The sequence below is a fragment of the Manis javanica genome, chromosome 13 (genome assembly GCF_040802235.1).
Source record: "Manis javanica isolate MJ-LG chromosome 13, MJ_LKY, whole genome shotgun sequence".
NCBI lineage: Eukaryota > Metazoa > Chordata > Mammalia > Pholidota > Manidae > Manis > Manis javanica.
This window is the reverse complement of record NC_133168.1, coordinates 16,001,097-16,023,245: the sequence shown is the minus strand read 5'-3', so window position 1 is coordinate 16,023,245 and position 22,149 is coordinate 16,001,097. Positions and strand designations below refer to the sequence as shown.

The 22,149-nt window shown below is 40.0% G+C and overlaps 1 protein-coding gene across 8 annotated transcripts in view; it reads right to left on the bottom strand.

Annotated features, from left to right (window-relative positions):
- Positions 1 to 22,149, bottom strand: part of BACH2 (BTB domain and CNC homolog 2) — a 307,650-nt gene that overhangs the window by 251,631 nt on the left and 33,870 nt on the right. The window contains exon 2 of one of the 8 annotated variants that reach the window (XM_073220957.1): positions 9,906 to 10,031. The exons of the other annotated variants lie outside the window; for them this stretch is intronic. The gene's annotated coding sequence lies outside the window, so the exon portion shown is untranslated. The remainder of the gene's footprint in view (positions 1 to 9,905; positions 10,032 to 22,149) is intronic. 8 annotated transcript variants of the gene reach the window in all.

Here is a 22,149-nt window from a genome sequence, read left to right as displayed (position 1 = left end):
CACACACACACATGTGTGGCATGATGGATATAAAATGCTACACTGTCTCCATACAGAAATGCTCAGTAGATGTTAGCCCCTCTGATGTTGGTGACACTGGTAGTGGGCAGCCTTTACTCCAGAAAAACCACAATTATAAAACTTAAAAAATTATGGGGATGGGAAGAGCCAATCCTCTGGCTCTTTCTTAATAATGAGGAGGTCCTACTAACCATGGAGGGGTAGTTCTACTGCAAAGTAATGATGGAAATGGGGGCTTGATGGCGAGGAAGAGAAATGTGGAGACCTGGCTCTGCCCTGCATGAGGATTAACATCACCATGACCTGCAGGACGTCGAGCAGGAACTTGACAGCCAGAGGAAACTCACCCCCCTCACTTCCTAGGGGAACCCAGAATTGGCATGTGTTTTGTCCAAGATCACATTGTTAGAGTCAGAACCGGGCTTCCACTCTGGAACACAGCTCTTTACTTTCCGGGCTGCTTTCCTCGGTCATCCCTGGTGAGGAGCGTGTCAGGGAGGCGCGTTGTCGCTCGGGAGATGGGGTATTTGTGGCCAAGGCCAACGCAAGGTGAGGAATGTGGTGCCCCGTTTTTCTCGCTTCCTTCCTCAGTCTGTCCAGTTCCCTTCCCTGGTCCAAATTCCACACCCCGCAGCCCATTTCCGGCCGAGCCGGGGCATATGGAAACTGGAAAGCAGCTGGGGTTCCTGTGTGGCCAAACTTTTCTTAGGGATGTTTGGTTCTAATTTTACAACCTAAGACAATTATAAAAAGGGTTTCATTTCCCCAAGTTTTCATTTACATATAAGTGTTCAGAGGTACACATATATTAAGGGATACTTGCATATTTTGTATCCACTGACCGAGGACAGGAAATCCTGTCATTTAACTGCTGAGTCTCAGACCCCTCCATCTGAATATTCTCTCTGGCAAATGTGACCTTGGATAGGTCCTAAAGAATTTAAATATTCCCTCAGTGCTGTTCATACTGGACCTTAGCCACATAACCAAACTGCAGATTCAAATACCATTTAGTAAAAGTGCAAAAATTCACCTCCTGTTACCAATCCCCCCTCCAATTCCAATCCAGGGGTCCTGGGCTAGGACCTAATCCAAAAGATTACAAAGCAACATTCTGACAAGTTGTCATGGCAACTGAGATGTCAGATATTCTATGTCCCAAGGCTGTATATTTTCATTTTTAGTCTACTTATATCCTACTATTTCATGGGTAACAACTAACTAAAATTCAACTTAATACGTCAGCTGCCAAACACAGTAAGAGCAATATAACACCACTTGCTATTATAGCCAATAATAAAAGATTTTGAGTTACTTCTGTTTTCAAAGATACAGCAAATCACTGTTGTATACTAAGTCCACTGGGCTGGTCCTCAAAGAGAGGCTATTTAGCCAGACTTCCTCCATTTTTACATAATCAGTCAACTTTTAATCTTCAGACTTTCAATAGATACAGTATATTTGATCCAAAAGAGAAAATACACACACACACACACACAAAAAAAAACAAAAAAACAAAAAAACAAAAACAAAAAAACCTCTGACTGTGATACAGGCCTTTTAAGGGCACAAATATATGACAAAGGTGCCTTGCAAGACTTGTAATAACCGGAGAACAGAGAAATCTGTTTTTCGGCCTGTGGTACTTTGTTATGGCAGCCGCAGCAAATAAATACAAGTTCCACCCTTTTCATATTCTGTATCAGTTCACCAGCAGTGGCTTTCAGCTTGAATAGAATGGGGTTGAACTTACTTCTGCAGGTCTCTCTCCCTGCGTGCCTTCACCTGCGGCCCAGATGGGGTTCACTAAGCTCACAAAGGGGCAGACTGAACTCTAAGGCAGTCAGGAGTACGATTAGTAGACTGAGGCAGAGAAGTTTCTCTTGAAATTCCCATTAGCTAAAAAAGCATTGAAATCAGCTCTGTAAATAGCACAACTGATTGCTAGAGCGCTGTGTTTATTTTTATTTTCCCTGTTTATCATTTAGCAGAAATGATAATGAGAAAAGAAATGTCCAGGAGATGAACAACAGGCCCAGAAGCAAAGAAAAATGAAGATATGGATCATACACAAAACAGATGATCTGTCCTGAAATAATCCAGAAGTAGACATATGATAAATCACACTACATACATTTGTTAATCCTAAAAATAAGCAGAATGTAGAGAGGTGTACAGACGTGTTGCATGCCAACAGCTTTACAGCAACACCTGTGCAGAGTTGCAAACTATTTCTCTGCTAAAATTCTAAGAGAGATTTTCTCCTTCCCATTTCCACCACACGTCTGTTTCCATCTTCATAACAGCTGCCAGAAAGTTTGCAACCACTTTTATGGCCTGTGTCTACCAAGTTCATAAAAGGTCTTCTTGATATCTTTCATTAGTGTCTAGCCTAATGTTCCTACTTTCTGTTGTCAGCTTTAATAGGGCATATCTTTGGAGTCAAATTATGCTCTCCTGCAATAATGTGACATATTATTAAATAGACAGCCTTCGCTAAACCTAATGTTTATGGATGCATCTCTTCCACAGCATCCCTTTGATCCATGAGATGAGAGATTTCATGCTTCCACGAAAATTTGTTTCAGTGCACAGAGGAGCTGGAACAACATCAGTTTCTCATACTTGTTTTAATCACAATATGAATTTACAAGAGAGCTACGCCTGGAAGCTGGGAGACCATGCTGAAGTGAGAAGCCACCTTTTTTTTATTTGGCGGCTTGCACTCATAACACTGGGTAGCATTCAGAAGACACATAAATTCCCTGTGCGCAGTGTTTATTGGACTACCAAGCCAATCCTTTCTTCCATGTGAGAGGGTCTCCAGGACAGATCTACACCAAAGTCTGCCCAGCCTGCCCCGGGTGCAAGTCTTCAGCCTGCTTGGATGGATCTTGTCTGCTTCCATCTGCCTGTGCATACAGGCTGCTAGCCTTGGTCCACCCATAGTAAAATCTATTTACAGTGCTGGCTTAGAATTACATAGGTCTGGGTTTGAATTTTGCCTTTACAGGCTTGTGTGATCCTGGACAGGATATTAAACAATCTGACTCTCAGGTCCTCATCTGAAAATTGGGATAATAAAGAAAGTCCCTCTGGGGTTTATGTGAGGATTAAGTAACACACATAGGGTCCTAAGTAAAATATCTGGCACTCAATAAATATTACCTATGATTATCAGTGTCATTTTTATAATCATTCTTTAAAGAACAGTCAGCGGTCCGTGTGACCTCATGGTGTTTATGTCGCTTGAGTCCATGAACAGGTGAATGTGAGAACTTTCCCAGGATCATTTCATTTCTGTATAATCAGAAACAGTTCCAGACACAGCCCTGTGGGCCAGGCAGGAAGTGCCACCCCAGAGCAGAAAGAGCGAGGACCACCAACCCTCTGTTTTGGATAGCATTTCCATGTTCAGAGACTGAGTGTTTCAAGATTTCCAGTTAGTCTGAGGAGCCTGTCTTCTTCAGGCTTTTGCTGGCAGAGAGGCAGAATGAGAACCCTCCACACATCTTATCAGCCCCTTCATCAGCGATGCCAGTGCCCGCACGGGGTCTTCTGCGCTGTGCGGATTGGAGCGCTGGTGAGGTAGTTACGTTTCCTGGAAATACAGGCAGCAATTTCCTGTGGCTTCCTCTGTTTTTGATGTAGAGATGAGCACATGTGAAAACTAAACACATCAAGGATCAGAGCTTCAGACAGTGGTGGTTCAAATGCTGAAAAATACTGTCATTTCCTTATAAACAGATTCAGAAGTGCACAGTAGAGGCCATCTTTCAAAGAGCATTTTCCCTACTAAGAATCTATACAGTATGGTTGTGAGGAGACAGACCGTAACTCACCTTCCACGGCTGTACGTGTATCTTTGACCTGATGCATTCAAGAACATTTCCATGAACTGAGACCCGTGTGAGCAAGAACCGAATTTTCCATAAGGGCTGATGTTTTGCATAAACTTTAGCCTGAAAAAGCTCTGGTCTCATCTCAGAGCTCCAATAAAGATTTCTCTAGAATTTGGTGCCTGGTAAGAAAAAGATCACCCTCTGAAGTGGAAAGTAGCAAAATTATTAGATGAACTTAACTGTTTACATAACTGTCCTGAAAGAAAGTTTAAGGCTAGATAAAGTAACGCCAATGTTGCCCAGGTGAAACCTTCATAAGAGTGTATATCAATGATACCTTAATAAAAAATGAATACATAAATAAAGTAATGCACCCAACATTTGGGAAAGAGCCAAGTTCATTTAAGGTGACCACAGTGTATCCTTGGTAGAAAAATGAAACAAAGAAAAAGGCTTCTTGGCTAATGATGGCACAGCCTGCTGAAGAAGGATGTCCAGGCTGCACAGGGTTCTACAAATCAGAGTGGGCATGGAATGGTTCGGAGGCAGGCAGCAGTTTCGAATTCTGCCTTTGCCATTCACTAGCTGAGTGACCTTGAGCAAGTTACTTAACCTCTCTGAACTTCCTCCTGTAACTTCTGTTTGGCCATCACTGGCTCCCCTTTCTGTGTGAAGAGCTGCCCCTCCACACCACTTGGAGCACCAGTCACTGTAGTCAATCACAGGGCACAATCACAGGGTTACAAGTCTGTTGCTTGTAACCAAAAAAGTCTTGGTTAATAAACCCCATTTGCAAGAGTTGCAATGAGAATTAAATAAAGCAATATAAAGCAGACATGAGAAATGCTGGTTTCACTCCTAGAAAGATAGGTCAGCATAAGCACTGGAGTCTAATTGCATGGGTTCAAATCCCAGCTCCCTTCACGAGGTACCACCTTGTGATAAATAGCTTAACATCTTTGTTCTCAGTTTCCCAGTCTGTAAAAAGGAGCTAATAACAGTAACTGCACCATAGGGTTGTGTGGACCGAGTTGACATAGATAAAGCATTTATTTAGAACAGTGCTGACATGCAGTGAACATTCAAAAAAATAGTAGCTATTATTATTACAAAAGAAGAGCTGTTCTGACTGCTATTAAGGACTATGTAAAAGTCACTGATAGACAGACTATCTCTCTAGTCTCTCATAGAGAGAAATACCCTCCAATTAGAAAAGAATCATTTTTCTAGATAATCCAGCTTGATGGAAAATCCCATGAGGACAATAAAAAAAAATTCGGTTGCTCAGGTTAGAATTTAGCAAGCTGTAATACCGGGCCTCCTGAGTGGACTTACTACCAAGAGGATGTGGCCTGAGCAAATGACCCACATCAGTTGTGCTGCCTGATCTCTGCTTTGAGGAGCATCTCAGTAATGAATTAATCTGTCAAGAAGTCTACGTAAATTCTTGCAAGTCACATCTCTAGAAGAACTGACAAAGCTGATTTTGGTCCCATGGCTATGTCCTCTGAGGGCCAGGTCCTTCTGAAGATCACCCTGAACAACCAGTCAGCCTCATTCTTGTTGAAATCTCTATCAATTGCAACTCAGACCTACCTACATACTAATTAAATGCAGTTTCTTCTTTATTCATGCTTCCTGTGTGTATAATCACTAAGTCATTCATACATTCATATAATAGACTTTAACTGAGCACCAACTATGTCTCAGGTGTTGCGCTAGGTGATGGATAAACAAACACAAGCAAGAAATGGTCTTTGAGATGCTTAGAGTCTAGCAGGGGAGGTATGTCAACTATCAGAAAACTGAGTGCTAGGAAGGATACACCTGGGGCATGCCGAGGGCCCAGGGACCCAGAAAGAATTCATGCATTCAGCACAAAGCATTTCAGAAGCCAAAGGTTTGTCTACAGCACAGAGGGAGCAGAGGCGGAAAGACCTACTGGAAAGATATGTAGGTCTTAGACCCCCTGATTATTCAGTGCCTTGCAAAGGAATGTCTTCTGATAAGGAAGAGAAGTCCTTGAAAGATTGTAAGCAGTGTCATGACGAGGCTCAGTTTTGCCTTTAGAAAGATCATTCTGGTTGGCAGTAACAGAAGATGAATGAAGAGGCTGCATGTGGAAACTAGGCAGCCAGCAAAGACGTTACCGGGTTTGTCTGGAAGAGAAATAGTAAAGCCTGAATACTGGGGAAATAAAGGGAGAGCAAAAAAAAGAGAGACTCTGGGATTTCAGGCATTTGTGAAACTGTGTGAAGCCACTCCCCATGGCCCAGGAGTGCCAATTCCTTATTTGAGGAGCCTAGGAAATAGAAAGGGCCTTAAGTTAAATATTCATTCCTCCTCAGCAGACAATTCAAGGTTATTATGTCCAACCACTGTTTGACAGGCTCAGAGACATCCCGGCTTCTCCATCACCCTTGTGTGCTAAGTGAAACTCCCCCTTTGCTGGGCCCAGTGTAGTTTTATTTCCTTGGTATTTATTTCCTGCCACTTTACCTTCAAAAATGTTTTCCCTTTTAATTTAACTAGATAAATGCCATGTGCCCAGAAGTAATATCAATACTCTTAGTAAGCATATATTTCCCATCACAAGAAGAATATCTGACCACATTGGTTTGTTTTGAGAAACTACAGGCCTTGAGAGACATGGGGAAATTATCAAAACAAATCAATAGTTTACTGTATCTTAAGTATGAAATGCAAGAGAATCTCTTATGTATCACTGGTTACACTGTAGTCAGCTTTCCTGCATGAACCTGTTGGGAAATACCAAGATCTCTACATAAATAAGTTGTGACTCACGTTATGTTTACCACTTACAACCTTTGATAAGAAGGAAGGACCACAAGGAGGGTTTATTAAATCAGGTCTGAACTCCATCAAGGCAAAGAGTTCACGGCCTGGTCAATAATAAAGACAATGGGTGGAAGGGAGATAAGGGAAAACATTTAACATCTCATGCAGGGTCTTATAGGGACAGCCAAGTGAATTTTATTTTAAAAATAAAAATTCTGATCATTCTAGAAATTAACATGTGCTGAATCCCAGTGCCATATATAAATACTAGAAAACATTGAGAAATCAAGATCAATGTCTTTTTTGGAAACCAGTACTTACCTGGGTTCATTATTAGTTTAAACTGAATTTATAAACAATGGATTTGTCCCTTAGCCAAATATATTCATGCATAAGAATGAAGTCATATTTTATATAAATTTAAGGGAATTTTACAACAGTCTCACATCCCCATTGAAAAAAAAATCTGTACCTCTATTTATATCTATCTATGTTAGGAAAGTAAATTTAATGAACTCCCTGAAACTCTCAGAAAGAAATTATGGGAAGACACACACTGGCTAGACACATTTCAATAGCAGTTACCATAGAAACGAGTTGGTAGGTTTCATTTTTGGAGTTGTGCCTTTTGATAAAATATTAAATTTCTTAGAGTATTTGCATATATATACATGTATATATATACATGTACATATAACAGCACAACTGCTGATATCCACCTGAAATTGTATGCTTTAAAACTTATTTAAATTAATTCTGATTCTCCTGGGTCACTAATATCTATAAAGAAAAACATCCATTCTTAAAAAGCTCGTTTTTAAAAGTCTTTTTGTGCCTTCCCACTGTTTCATACTGGGAAGAAGCTGAAGTGAAGTGCACAGGCATAAATAAAGACAGGAATCCATGGGAACCAGCTTGGTCTGGCTTATGAGGGCCAGCCCGTGACGGCTTTCAAACCATCGGTGCTGACGTTCTCCAGACCAACGAATGAGACACCTCTGGCATATTGCTTTTAATTAAACTAACGCTTAGGTGTTATTTTTCTATGACAAGATGGCTCTTTCTCACAGTGTAAGAAAAGATGACATGCTTCCTCCTTGAGGGAGTGACTTGTAATATTGCCATATGTGGAGCTCATGGGTGTCTCCTTTTCATTTACATGTAATAAAGAACTTGCTGTAAGCCTTGGGACCCTGAAAAGCATATACTGCACTTCCTATTTTGAACATTAAAGAAAATTACACATTTTAATACAAGGATCAGAACTGCAAAGTTAAGCCACCACTAACTCAAATACTGTTTTTAAAGCATAACGAACAGCAAGGTAGCTGCTGTATTACATTTTTCTAACTGAAAGCCACTGGGGCATTTGCTGATCAACGCTGTAATGATCCCTGGATTATAACCAATGGGTATGGGATGTGCCAGGAACAGCCTAACTTCACTTGACCTGGGATCTAAGGTGTCTGTGTGCCACAAACTCGGTAACCTTTGAAATTAGGGTTGGTGATTTCATTACCTATTCACAGGGAACGTCCTGGCATTAAACCAAGAGCCTCAATCCCTTGAAAACAATCAATTCAGCAACAATCCTGACTTCTAGACATAAGAAGTAAATCACATTAACAGCTGAGAAGAGGCTATGAACTTTCTGTTTGAAGGTCAACTAGAAAAGGAAACAAGAGAAAGATCAACTGAAAATGTCATGGGTGAACCTGAGCCAGGGGCTGGCTCTAGAATTACAGAAAGATCCTGGTGAGACATTACTTAAAGGGACAGAGCCACTCTATCAAGCATTTTGATTCTCTTTTTGCTTTAAAAACCAAGTATGTATGGATGCACAAACTTCAATAAGCTCTGGCAATAAACACACAATTTTATCTATAGCTATACATGACGAAGATATAAATCTTACCTATATGACTAAGAGACAGACCTTCTCTTTGTATGACTAAGAGATGATGATTCTCTCTGGTGGGGTCAAAGGTCATGCCTGTTTTTCTATTATAAATATAGAAATATGAATATATATGTATTCTGAATGTTTTTAAAAATGCAACAAAACCCATCATATATAGATTAGTCAAATATTGGGATTCCTAGAGAAACAAATGCATGAATCAACCCCAGGGCAAACCTCTAGTTACCAGTTCAGGTAAAATAAAGACACAAAAATTAATCTTATAGGTTGCAGATACGTCCTGACCTTAAAAGGTTCTATTTGTCCCAGCTATGTACTAGGTCAGATGAAATTGAGTTTAAAACATTTTGAAGTAAATGAAAAAAATACTGTGTTTTCTTCGTTACTATAATTTTTATTAAATATTATAAAGTTGAACACATGCTAATCCTTTTGAAAGTTTATTTGCCTCATAAAAAAACATAAAATAGGTTGTAGAGTAATTCTAAGATCAACAAGGAATGTTATATAGGGAAACAAACTTGATTCAAAAATTTTAAGTGATACAAATTTTAAATACAATTTATACCACAATGCATTTTTCAAGCTTTTAAAGAAATGCTTCACTTTGGTCTAGGAGTAAGTCCATAGTATTTAGTCAGAATTATTTAATACTTGGCTACTATCTGCTTTGCCAAATTCTTATACTATGAAAAGGAACACAAGAGTAATCGTCGTTTCTCATTCTTCACTGTAACAAAAGGCTTATAAGATCACAAATTAAGGGAGAGGAGATGTAGTTCAAAAATCTTATATATCCATCAGAAAATAAAAAAGCAAACTGATTTTCAAAATCAGGGTCTACAAAAAATCAACTGTTAATCCTCGGCATGTAGATTGCACATGCTTTGGAGATTAGTTGGAATGAATACCGACTTCCATTAGCTTTACCCTGCCAGGGATCGGGTCCCTACCTCCTGCATCACAAACATTTTCAGGCTACAAAGGACAACCAGATGTGAATCCTGCTTCCTGCTAAACATAATTAAGAAGCTAAATCTGTTACCTCCCACTAAAATAACATAATGCTATTTCCAAAGATACTACATTTCGTTCTATCTGCAGTATTCCAAATAGATACTACATTTGAATTCTATCACACTTCCCTGCAAGACTAGAAATTAAGAATTGACTAAACATACATAAGGTTCCAATATATAAGATAATAATGTATCCCTTAATAATGGATTAAAAGTGCTGAGGTGACACTTCTCAATGCAGCCCCTGGTCTGTGGGGTGACTTAGACCTGGGACCAACTTCTTCAAATGACTCCCCTTCTCACCTGCTCCCACAGGCAGTTGGTGGGGGTGGGTTGGGATAGGGACTCAGACACAGGCTTGTTCTCCTAGGGGTCAAATGCAGTCAGACATGGGTACAGATCTTCTCTTCTCCTGTGGTCTCATCTCATCTACAAAATGGGAGGTTTAAAAGATAAATAAAAATAATAAAACATTTAGGACAAGGCCGAAAGCACAGTAAGCTCCTGGCTCCACTTTCACCCTGAGTTCCTGTCTGCTGTGCGAAGCCAGGTGGGACCCAGCTCAAGCCAGAGGGAGAGGAAAGACGTGGGCAGGAAGGACGCCTGTCACTCCCAACTTGTCCCACACAACCTGAAAGAATCACCAAAGTTGCTTTTTATTTTTTAACCATCCATTACTAGCTAAAGTACTGATCAGATAAAATGTAAAAATGATTTAAAAAAATAAGTGAAAAAAAACGAGAGATGCAAGGTAAAGGAAGATTATACAACTGAAGTTATACCCAGGGTTTTTGTCTGGGAATATTATTCTATAGTAACTTGATTACAATCTATTTTTAAATTTACTGTTAAGGTATTTTAATTTATAGACTTTATTTTTTAGAGCAGTTTTAGTTTTAGAGAAAAACTGAGCAGAAAGGTCTCCCTTCTCCCAGATTCTCCTTTGATTAACATCTCACATTAGTATCATATATTTGTTACAATTAATGAATCAATGTCAACACATCATTACTAACTAAAATCCATAGTTGACATTAGGGTTCATTCATTGTGTCACTGGTTCTATGGGTTTGACAAAGGCATAATGTCATCTATGCATCACTCCAGTATCATATAGACTAGTGTCCCTGGCCCTAAATAACTACTGTGTTCCACCTGTTCAGCCTGCCTCTATTCCCCCTGAGCCTCGGGCATCCACTGCTTTTTTCACTGTTTCTATAGTTTCTCTTTTCCTATAGTTGGACTCATACAGTATTGTAGCCTTTTCAGACTGGTTTCCTTGATTAACAATGTCCATTTAGGATTCTTCCATGTCTTGATACTCATTTCTTCTTAGTGCTGAATAATATGCCACTGTATGGATATACCACAGTTCATCTATTGAAGGATACCTTGCTTCTAGTTTTTGGCAATTATGAATAAAGTTGCTATAAATATTCACGGACACAAGTTTTCTACTCACTTGGGTAAAAATCTGAATCGTATGAAGAGCCTGTGTTGAGCTTTGCAAGAAACTGCCAAACTCTTCCGAGTGGCTGTAACAATCTAGCTTCTGTAATTATAAGAACCCATCTACTGAGGTATATCTTACTCTATCCAGACAATGTAACTAGGAAAACTCCTAATACATTATCTGTGATCTATCCAAGTGAAGAACTTTCAGAGTATGACCAAATTTACAAGACAATTTGAGTGAAAAATTCAGAAGTCCCAGTTGGTGATTTTGGGCATATTACCGATTTCTACAGCCTCAAAAAATGTCACTAGTCATGAAGTTCATCTTTAAAATCCCTTACCATTATTATATTTTATGTAATTCTTAAGAAGGCAATTATGATTTTTGTGATGCCAATTCCAATTGACTTTTAAACTAATTTGTATCAATTTCAATGAAACCTTAACAAACTGTAGTTTAGACTTTGGAAAAAATGCTTGATGATTGGGATAGCAAAAACCACTGGGAATGTTGAGCTCCAGTATTTTTTTTTGAGTTCTTGTTTTTGCTACTGTTTTGGCTTTAGATCATAAAAATGTTGTTCTGCTAACAGAAGAAAACATTATCCTTTCATTGGAGATATTTTCCAACTGGCATCACGGTGTTCACATAATGTTCACTCTTTATTTCTACACCTACCCTAATATTATGGAGTCTTTGTTGCAAATTCTTTCCCATTAACCTTAAAGTCTGGCACCACTGGGGAAGATCTCTGTGAATTTAGCAAAATAAGGGGTAGTACAAAAAAAAGCCAATTTCTTTTATGAGCATTTAGTTTTCTTTGTCATGAACAGATTTACTACTGAAACAACTCCCACCCACTGCAAAAAACAAACAAACCTCTAAAAGTCATCTACCTACAATGTAGTAAAATTTCACTGAAATAACTAAATGGAAGAATAACAAAACTCAGTTACAGGATATTTAAAAAGAAATACTGTTTTATTACTTCCATGTAAATATGGTAACAGCTAACACTTGCTAAATACTATATATATATCAGATGCTACTCTAAGGTCTTCACATATACTCTTTCAATTAGCCTTCAAAAGAACCCCACGAGGTAATTACTATTATTGCCTCCATTTTACAGAATCAGAAATTGAAGCTTAGGAAAGTGAAGCAGGGGCTCTGCTGTGATCTCCAACCTCCCTCTCAGCAACTGGAGCCCTGATCCAGATTCCCTAAATAATGGCGGAGTCCAAATTCTGTGGACAGGCACTGCTGCCTGCGTGGACAGGCCAGTATCAGTGGCTTCTGGAGCTTCCATGTGTGTAGAGTACCCACCTGCCGGGATCCCCCGGGCCCCCTACATGCATGCACATACATCCACACAGACATGCCCATGTGTGTGCTCTGGGCTACACCTCACAGACACTGCCTGGGCTACGGGGCCCCTGCATGAGTCCATACAGACACATTCCGTTTTCACATGCCACACTTGACTCCCTCCAGAAGCGGTCCCTGTCTTTGTTGAGTCCTTATCTACTCTCACCCGTCCTCCTAGTTCCAGGTAATCTTCCTTAATCTGTTGAAATTAGACAACAAGAACCAGGAAGGATGCACAATGCCTGATACATAAGGAATCCGCCTTAACTGCAGGGGACACGTTCAAAGACCTCAAGTGGATGTCTGAAGCCATGGGTAATACTGAACCTTATATATACTATGTTTCCCCTCCCCCCCACAGACCTATGATAAACTTTAATACATAAATTAGGTACAGACATTAACAACAGTAACTAATAATGAAATAGAAAAATTATAACAATACACTGTAATAAAAATTATGTGAATATGGTCTCCCTCAAAATATCTTATTGTACTGTACTCACTCTTCTTGGGATGCTGCGAGACAATAAAATGCCTATATGATGCAAATGAAGTGATGTGAATGACGTAGGGATTGTGACGTAGTGTTAAGCTATTTACTCCTGATTGGCCTTCTGACGACAATACATCAGATGGAGAATCATCTGCTATTGGGTAACTGAAACCACAGAAATAAAACCACAGGTAAGGGGGAACTACTGTATAAGTTTTTCTTTAAAAGTAGATTTTAGGTTTTTTTAAAAAAATAAACTGCTAAATAATATGGGTAACCATAGAACCACTGTGTTGTATATTTGAAACCAGTAAGACTGCATATCAATGATAGCTCAATTAAAGTAAAAAAGTCAACTGCTTAAAGCAATTGCTTCACCATTGCAAATGCCTCCTTAAAATATATTTCACTTTTTCAAAAAATGGACATTTCTAAATTGGCTGAAATTAATTTGTTCTCTTAAGTAGGTAAGTATATCCTTTATACATTCCTTTACATCATTCACTAATTTAGTTAGCTCCATTCCAATGTAGATGAACTTCAGACCTAGCTATGATGTGACTAGAAATCATTGGAGATTTTAAAAAAGAAAATTCTGAAAAAAAATTTTAGGGTGGAGGAAACAGAGTTGACAAGAATCTATGAAGATTTACTCTCCAGGAATTTATTTCAAGGGTCACCAGGCTTAGATCCTCATTCCATGACAGGAGGCTGGCAGTGACAGAATAACAAGGCACAAAGAGGTGGAATGGATGACAGCTAAAGAAGCCATCAAGGGAAGAAGTGGGAAGGAAGTGACAGAAGTTAAACTGAAATGATAAATTGGTAGGTTGCATCTGGGTGATTATTGCTAGTACAGAATGAACAGAGGATCCTTTACTCAACCCAGAATGGTAAGGAGCCAGGAACCAGAAAGTTAAAATGTACATAAACCCTAAAGCTCCAATTTCATCATTTTTCTGTGCCTCTCCCATACTCTCTTGCCTTTTAAATAGTGAACACAAAATAGGTACAAAGCAGAGTATAAATCACTGTACTTTTATAAGTGTAATGTGTACAGTGGAGATGATCAATTTCTACAAGTTATAATAAAACAACTCCTTAAAATGTAATTGTCCCCCTTTTACTATTACTGTCACCCACTGAAAACTCCCTCCAGCTAATCTGGAAACCTTAGGCTCATCCTTCAATTTCTGCTCAGAATTCTTTAAGACAGGTTTCAGTGAGTCTTCACACAAAAGAATTAGTTAATTATGTTGATTCTGAGGTCTGTTTGCTTCCCCAATGCCTCCCTATTGGCTGTCTGATACAGTGCAGTGTATTAACATGTTCACCTCAAACAGGTAAACACATTCCTTTAAAATATATGGATTAAAAAAAAATCATTTACTTCACTTATTGTTTTCAGAGTTAAATCCAATTTGAGAAAAATGGGTACTTATTAAAATTTGGGTTTATAAAAAATGAACTAGATGATATAAATGGATTTATCCAAGGATTAAGTACAAGATGACCAAGTATATCATAAAATAATATTTCGTAACAAACTTTCTAGGAACACGATACCCCATACAACAGGCTACCTCTACTTGAACAATTTGGCAATTAAATAGAATTTGATCAGGAAAATGAAAATTTACACTGAAATTAGGAGGTATAGCAAGTGGAAGCACTTAAAAGAAACCTAGCGTTAAAGTTCTATGAAAGTTTCCTTTAAATACACACAGAATACACATTTGTCAAGTTAGGGTACCTGTCAAAAACCAGTTTTCTATATTTCAAGTGTGAAAAGGCGGGAAGCGTCAGGTTACTATAAAAATGTTTTTACTTTTTGATGAAAACTAAAGAACCATGCATAAATTATTGACGTGCATACTACTACAGCAAGAACAGGGGTACAGTTTAAAAGTATGAGGTTTTTCCTCTCATTTGCAGAGGGCAGTGACAGTGCATGGGGCACATGACCTGTTTAGGCAAGTACTAATCATTAAGGGCTTCCTGACAGCAATATTTGATATCCTGATCCCATTATTTAAGGTCATTAAAATCACCCTTCTCTGAACTTATAGGAATTTTTCATTCCTATAACGTAGACGCTCTGCCTACTTTTCAGTCTTTCTTCGCCGATTCACCATCTCCTCCCCTAGGCTGCAGTCCCTGGGGGCGAACTGGGTGTCACAAACTGTGGACAAAGCAGCCTTGAGCCCTCACGGGGTTTATTTTGAATGGGAGAGAAATCCGTGAAATAATCAAAGCCAGAAGTGAATAGAGAATCACGATTCTAATAGGGCTAGGAAAAAAGGAGAAGGGGAAGTGTGAACAATGAGGGGGTGCTCATTAAGGGTGGGGATGGGCGTCAGGGAAGGCTTCTCAGAGGAAACGATATTAAGATGAGACTGAAAAAAAAGAGGTGAGACTGAAGGATGAGCAAGAGTTAGAAAAATGCCAAGGCGGGGAGTGTGTGGGGGAGCACTGCACCCCCGGAGACGGAGCGGCCTCCAGGAAAAGCCGGCCCCTGGTCAGAGCGGCTGATGTGAAGTCAGTGAAGGGGAAAACAGCAATGAGACCAAGAGCCTGGCTGGCGCCACAGGCAGAACCCTGCGGGCTCCAGGGCGGAGGCTGGGTCTTTGGGCAGTAGGAAGCCAAGGGGGATGGAGGGAGAGGGGGTAAGAGGACAGACGACTAGTAGGATCAGTGGGCTGCTCCACCGCTGCCCTGTCCTCGGGGTCTGGCCCACAGAACTGCCCTCACTTGGGTTTCCATTCCCCTTTGGGTGTGGAATCAAAAAGGGGCTGAAAAAATTGGGAAGATTTTCCATACCTTCCTGGTATCAGAGAATTCATATGCAAAAGTATTAATAATAACCCAGAGAAACAAGAGAGACCTTTTAGAAGACTATGGTCTCTGATTGAGGGGTAAACTCTGCCTTGTGGCATGGGCAAGAGTGACTAGGTGAGATAATTTTCCTGTATCACTTTTCATAAGACAGGTCAGAATCGTAACGGAAATGACTCAAGAGGCCACCTTTGGGAAGATGGGCCATTGCTTCTGCTGTGGGAACACGGTGAGGGTTTTCCAAGTATCAGTGAAGAAAGAAATGCCCTCTTGCTTTTGGTTACAGCCAGGTGCTGTGTTGAGATGAGGCCCAATAAAAATCTGGGCAGGTGACAGGGCTTCCTGCTCTGTTCCTCGCAGGACCGCAAAGTCCATGGCAATGCAGGGTCCCCTTTCCCTGGGAGAAGGAAGTGAACTTTGGTGCAAGCAGCATTTTGTGCCTACTTGAATACAAAATAAAATATTCATTGGAACAGTTGAATATGCTATAAGAGCAAAATCTAAGGTTGAGCATTAAAAAGTAAACACCAAGTGTTTTAATCCAGAAGCAAATAAACACTATCAAAAATTTACATTTTCCAACAGAATTAATCATCTAAGCAAAAACTCTACAAAGCAAGACTATAATTTATTTCCTAGGTGGCAGGTTTTGAAGTGAGAGACGTGTTCTTCCTTCCTTTCTCCCCACCCACAGAGTTTGGGCCATTTCTAGACGATTTCAGCTGACATTCTTTTCAAAGACCCAAAAGCAGGCGATTCACACATTCAATGGAAAGGTAGTGTTCCACCAAATTTTGGTAAATATTGATCTAGACCTGAACCTTTGGTTTCTGAAAGAAAAAGAACAAGATGATTCACAAATGCCTAAGGAAAAAGTAGGTCTGGTGGTCAGATCTGAACAAATGTAAAAAAGGCTTGAACTTAAAGTGAAGCCTTTTCAAACGTTAGACAAATCTTAACATATCTTCTTTCCTTTCACCGTGTTTACGCTAAGGAAACAATTGTTTCTATGTTTAATAAAAAAGGTGACCTGCCAAAAATCAGAATTTATTAATAATTCATAGTTATTTGTTTTAAAAATCACTTCACCTTAAAGACAGTGTAGCACAGAGAAGATAAGTAGGGACTCTGTGGCATCTGACTACACTGATGGACAGTGACTGCAGTGAGGTGTGTGGGGGGGACTCGATAATAAGGGTGAATGTAGTAACCACATTGTTTTCTTGTGAAACCTTCATAAGAATGTATGTCAATGATACCTTAATAAAAAAATCTTCACCTTATAAAAAGAGTCGGTTGTCCATGTAGATTTAAGATCACTTATAAGAAGGGATTTATTCTTCAAGAAATAATTTTTCAAAAGCACATCTACTATGTCCAAGGAAGCCTTACTATTCTCCATCCACCCTTTGGGCAGATACTCGGGGAGCCCAGGCTGTGGGCCAGCCTCTGCCCTTGGCACCTGTCATGTGATGTGGCACAGACGGATGGTCCCAAGTCCCTTGTGGGTGTGCACTCTCGTGCTACATCCATAGAGCTGTTCAACTGACTGTGATGGAAAGCGAGCTTTTAAAAAATAATAAACATTTCAGTTTTGCAAAATGAAAATGGTCTAAAGAACAGTTACACAACCATGTAAATAGAGCTAACACCACTGAACTATACATTTAAAAATGCCTAAGAGGGCAAAGTTTATATCACATGTTTTTTCACAGTTAAAAGACTAACATAAAGTAAATTTTTAAAGGGACAAAAATAAAAATGGCCAATATTTACTAAGCACGTACCATGTACTAGGAGGGTATCATCTCATTTAATGCTCAACAATCTTAGGAGGCAAGGCATTATTCTCCCTATTTTCTAGATGGGTACATTGAGGCACAGAGAGGTTAAACAACTTACCTAAGAATGGATCTGAGATACAGGCCCAAGCAATCTGACACTAGCAATTTGTCTCCTAATCCATACACAAAGTTTTGAAGATCAATATTGTTTTCAATTGGAAGTATAGTTAATAGTATAAAAATAGTAATAAGAGAACAATAATAGTAAAAGTAATTATAATGACCTCTGTTTTCATTCTTCAATTTGCTTTTTAAAATCAATGATTTGTAACCCAATTTACTGCTCTCTGGATGATTATATGTCCTAAAAACCTAAGCACTGAACAAACAGCTTTTGGCCCCTTCTCTCTGAGCCATAATACTCTTTTCCTACAAATGGAAAAAAAAAAATCACACAGGATGGTTTTTTTTCAAACAGACATTACTGAAACTGTAAATATTTTTAGCCCTTTGTACTTTTCATCCAGCAGCTTGGCTGAGAATAATATAGAAACATTTAAAAATAGTCCTTTGGTACTTTGAAAACCATTAAGTAGTTTAGCACATACCCACCACCTGCTTGACTCGCCTTCATCAACACTATTTTGCCAGTCATATATGAAAAAAAAGAAAATCCTTTCAGTTTCAGAATTCTTCTCCCTTAAAAACCGAATGTGTCACCAGGGCATTTTGTGCTAGGTTGCCCTCTCTCTTCCTATAACTTAGAAGGTGGCACCTGCACTAAGTCATGGGTAACTGATGAGGATGCAACTTTCCCTTCAGCCCAATACAGCTCACAGCGCGTGAGACGAACCTCCCCAGGCGGGAGCCTTGATAACAACTGTTGGGATTTTTATGGAAAGTTAATTTTATCCTACAAATTATAGAAGTCGTTCGGGGTGGTTTCAGGACACATGTTGTAAATCTGTGCTGATACAGGAAGGTGACAGTGGTCGCACAGGACGTACCCTCTGACCTGTTTTTCCAGGGTAGAGAGTGCGATCCACAAATTGCAGAAGGACAGCAAGAAGGAAGAAAGGAGGAGAATAGAAAGGAGATAATTTATTTAGACTGCACTGTGTTCAAATACTTTGTGCTTAGCATCAAACTTTCCTCCACGGGTCTGAGCAGCATTATGGTGTAACGAAACTGAAGAGGCCAGTTAAGCATAAACAACGCAGCATCTTAAAGCCCAAATAACAACAGGCACTGGTTGTAGGACTGCCAGGTATCTTTATTTAACAACACAAAGATTAACATGACTTGGTGCCAGACAGCTTTTTCCCTCCAGCCTTGATGAACACTTTATAACACCACCTGCCATCATCAAAATTCCTTGGAACATGAAGTCTGACCCAAACCAAACAGAGAAAATCAAAAAACACCATGTGTCAAAAGACTCAGTTAAGGTAGAGCTTTAAGGTGAATAACACTGTTTTGTCTAACTGGGATACTTTCATGAGTGAAAGAGGATGTTGTCAATGAAACTGAGGACAGAGAAGTTAACTGGGACACTCCTGAGCAAACCAAGACTTACGGTCACCCATATATAATCCACATTCCACAGCTGTGGGCTCCCAAAGGAACAGTTATAACCAGGATCTGGTGGAAACCATTTTTAGTTTAGTTAACACCTTTGACAGCTTCAGGTCCCTTAAGGTATATGAGACCATGCTAATAAAAATCTACATTTCCTACTTAGCTTAATTTAAAAAAAAATCTTTCCTTATAAGAAAAATTTGGAATGATCAGAAAGCATGCCCTTCTGGTTTTACCATTCAGCTTCCTGAGGCCCAAATGATCAACAGTAAGATTCTAAAGCAAAAGTGAGTAGATACACTGGACAGAGGTCTGTATTTCTCTCACTTTCATCCATGACTGAAACAAAGATGCAGAAGACAAAATTGGTATATTGGTGTGGGAGGGCAATATCAGAGATGCCAGAGACAGATTCCAAAATTCTTGCAAGATTAAAAAGGGGCCAAAATGAATACAGTCAAGTGTACTAGACTTCAGTGTAAAGTCCTGCACAGTCGGTCCATAAAGGTTCAGTGGCTTCCTGATTCAATACAGGCAGGTGACAGGGCTGCCAAAATGCCCCGTGGCAATTATTTTCAACATCAGATGGATAGAGTCTTCACAGACTTCAGGATCCTCTGCACCTGCATAAATAATACAAACTATATCCCTATAATCAACAGAGAGGCAAGAAATCACTATAGAGATGCTCTCCTTTCTAACACATTATTTGAGGGTTTTTAAAAACTCTGGTAAATGGTGGAAGAGGTGCTATTGGAATTGGGCCTGAGAAGACAAGATGTCCAGGAATTTGACTGGCAAAGATTAAAGGGAAGAAAAGAGGGATGGAGAAGAAAGGCATATTGAAGCAGAGGAGACACAAGGATCAGATGTGCAAAAACAAAAATATAGCACCAGCTACTGCATACTACCAGAAAAGCAGGTAGGTTAAGGTTATTAGTGAGAAGCAGGGGCTATCTATCCACGCTGGAGAAAGGTAGGAGATAAACAGTTCACCCGAATCTTCCTTTTTTCTGGAAGTCAGACTCTCAGACTGAGTGCTTAGCTTTCAGAGGGTCCAACACGAAGAAAGAAGGAAGAGGCAAATCCCGGCCAACCCTCCAGGTGCAGGACCCAAAACTAGCAAACCTCAGAGTGACATATGTTGAAACTAGGACTTTCTCACATCAATCCAAAATGTACAGAAACTTTGAAAAGACATTTCCCAATGGAAACTTGCCCTATTCTTCAGAAAAAATAGAGCCTCCAAATTCGGAATTAACCCACCCACCTGCTTTCTCTGCTCCTCCACAGGTCACTGTATGTTTGAAGCTGTTAGGGAAAAAGAGTCACATAACTGTGGGTCCAGCTCTCGCTGCATTAGGTCCCCCTACTCAGCTGGTCCTCACATCTCCCACAGGGGCTATGTCACCAAACCTACATCCTCTTCTTACTGGCACCCGGCGAGGTCACAGCACATTTCCCAGCCTCCCTTGCAGTTAGGTGGTGAAATGTGGCTGAGTTCTACCAATCAAATGTGAGGGAAAGTGACTATGCTAATTTCCTGGTTTATAAGAACCTTCCATGTGTGATCCTTCATGCTCTTTCTTTCCTCTCGTGATGTGAAGCAAACAGGCATAGTAACTGTGGAAGCCACACCCTGAAACTGGAGGAGCTAGGCAGTGACAGTCACTCAGCTTCCTGAGCACTAGCAGGAGTGCCGCCTGGTGTTCCTTACCGCCCACTCCGGAACTCACGCAAGTACGAAAGAAACTTCTCTTGTCTTACACCAGTGAGATTTGGGGATTATCTTTACGGCAGCCAGCATTACCTTAATAATATACAAATTCCAATCATGTTCTTTGCATCAGTTGGGTCTACCAAGAGTAGGTACCAAGATAGAATTAGAAATATAAAAGGTTCATTGTGCGGGGAGCAGCTGAAGGTGAGCAGTCTCTTAGACCACATGCATGGACAGAGTGAGGGAAGGAAGAAGGAATGGATGGGAAGTCTCGGCCTGCAGCACAGTTCCAAGCAAGGTCTGTAAGCCAACAGAAGTTCTCAAGACAACGTGGCCCACTAGAAAAATCTTGCATCCCACAGGAATAGTTGCACTAGGAGCCCCACTGTGCTCAGCCCTAACACTGATGGCTCCACCTAAAGGTGGCTCCAGAAGGGCAGCAGCTAGGCCATCAGTCAACTAAGTTCCCAGCAGCATATCTGAACAGTTCATACTCATGGATACCACACTCCTCACACTTTTACCTTTGAAGTCCTACATTCCTTTCCCTCCTTCTACTTATCCACATCCACAATTAGCCTATCCTCCTTCGCTTCGGTCTGCAAAGAAGAGTTTTTCTTTCTCTAGACAAAAAGCTAACTTCCCCATGTGTTCTGGCTGGTATGTCCTCAGATCTTCTTAGAGACAATATTCCATTACCTCCTTCCTCTTTTTCTCTTCTAGATTCTATCCATCCTCTAGCGTGTAAACATGCTTGAGATGTTCAACCTTAAAAATAAATATAAAATCATGTTCCTTAACACTCTTGTTGTCTTTCCCTTCACATCTAAGTTTCTTGCAAGAGTGGTGTAAGTAGACCTTCTCTTTCTTATTTTCCATTATTCACCAACTGCTTTCATGGTGATAGCGTGCACCTACAAGATGACACACCCTGGGATCCTTTCTTGACCTCTCTGGAGTGTTAACATTCTTGACCACTCCTTCCTGCAGGAAACACCTGATGTGGGTCCTAGGATACCTTATCCTTAAGTATTCCTCTTTCCCAAAGAGCATTCCTTCTAAGACTTCTTTGTATTTGCTTCCTTCTGAAAAGTCTTCTTCCTAGGGTTTCTACCATTGGTTCTGGCTGTGCCCCCATCTCTTACATGCATCTCATCCCCTTGTCTCAGGACTTAAGTGAACATCCATACATGATGAAATCATTCATGCAGTCACTCAAGCCTGAAATTTGGGAGCTGTCCTAATTATTTCCTCTCTTTCAATACCTACGTCCTATCAGTCACCAAGTTCTGAAGATCCTACTTCTTAAT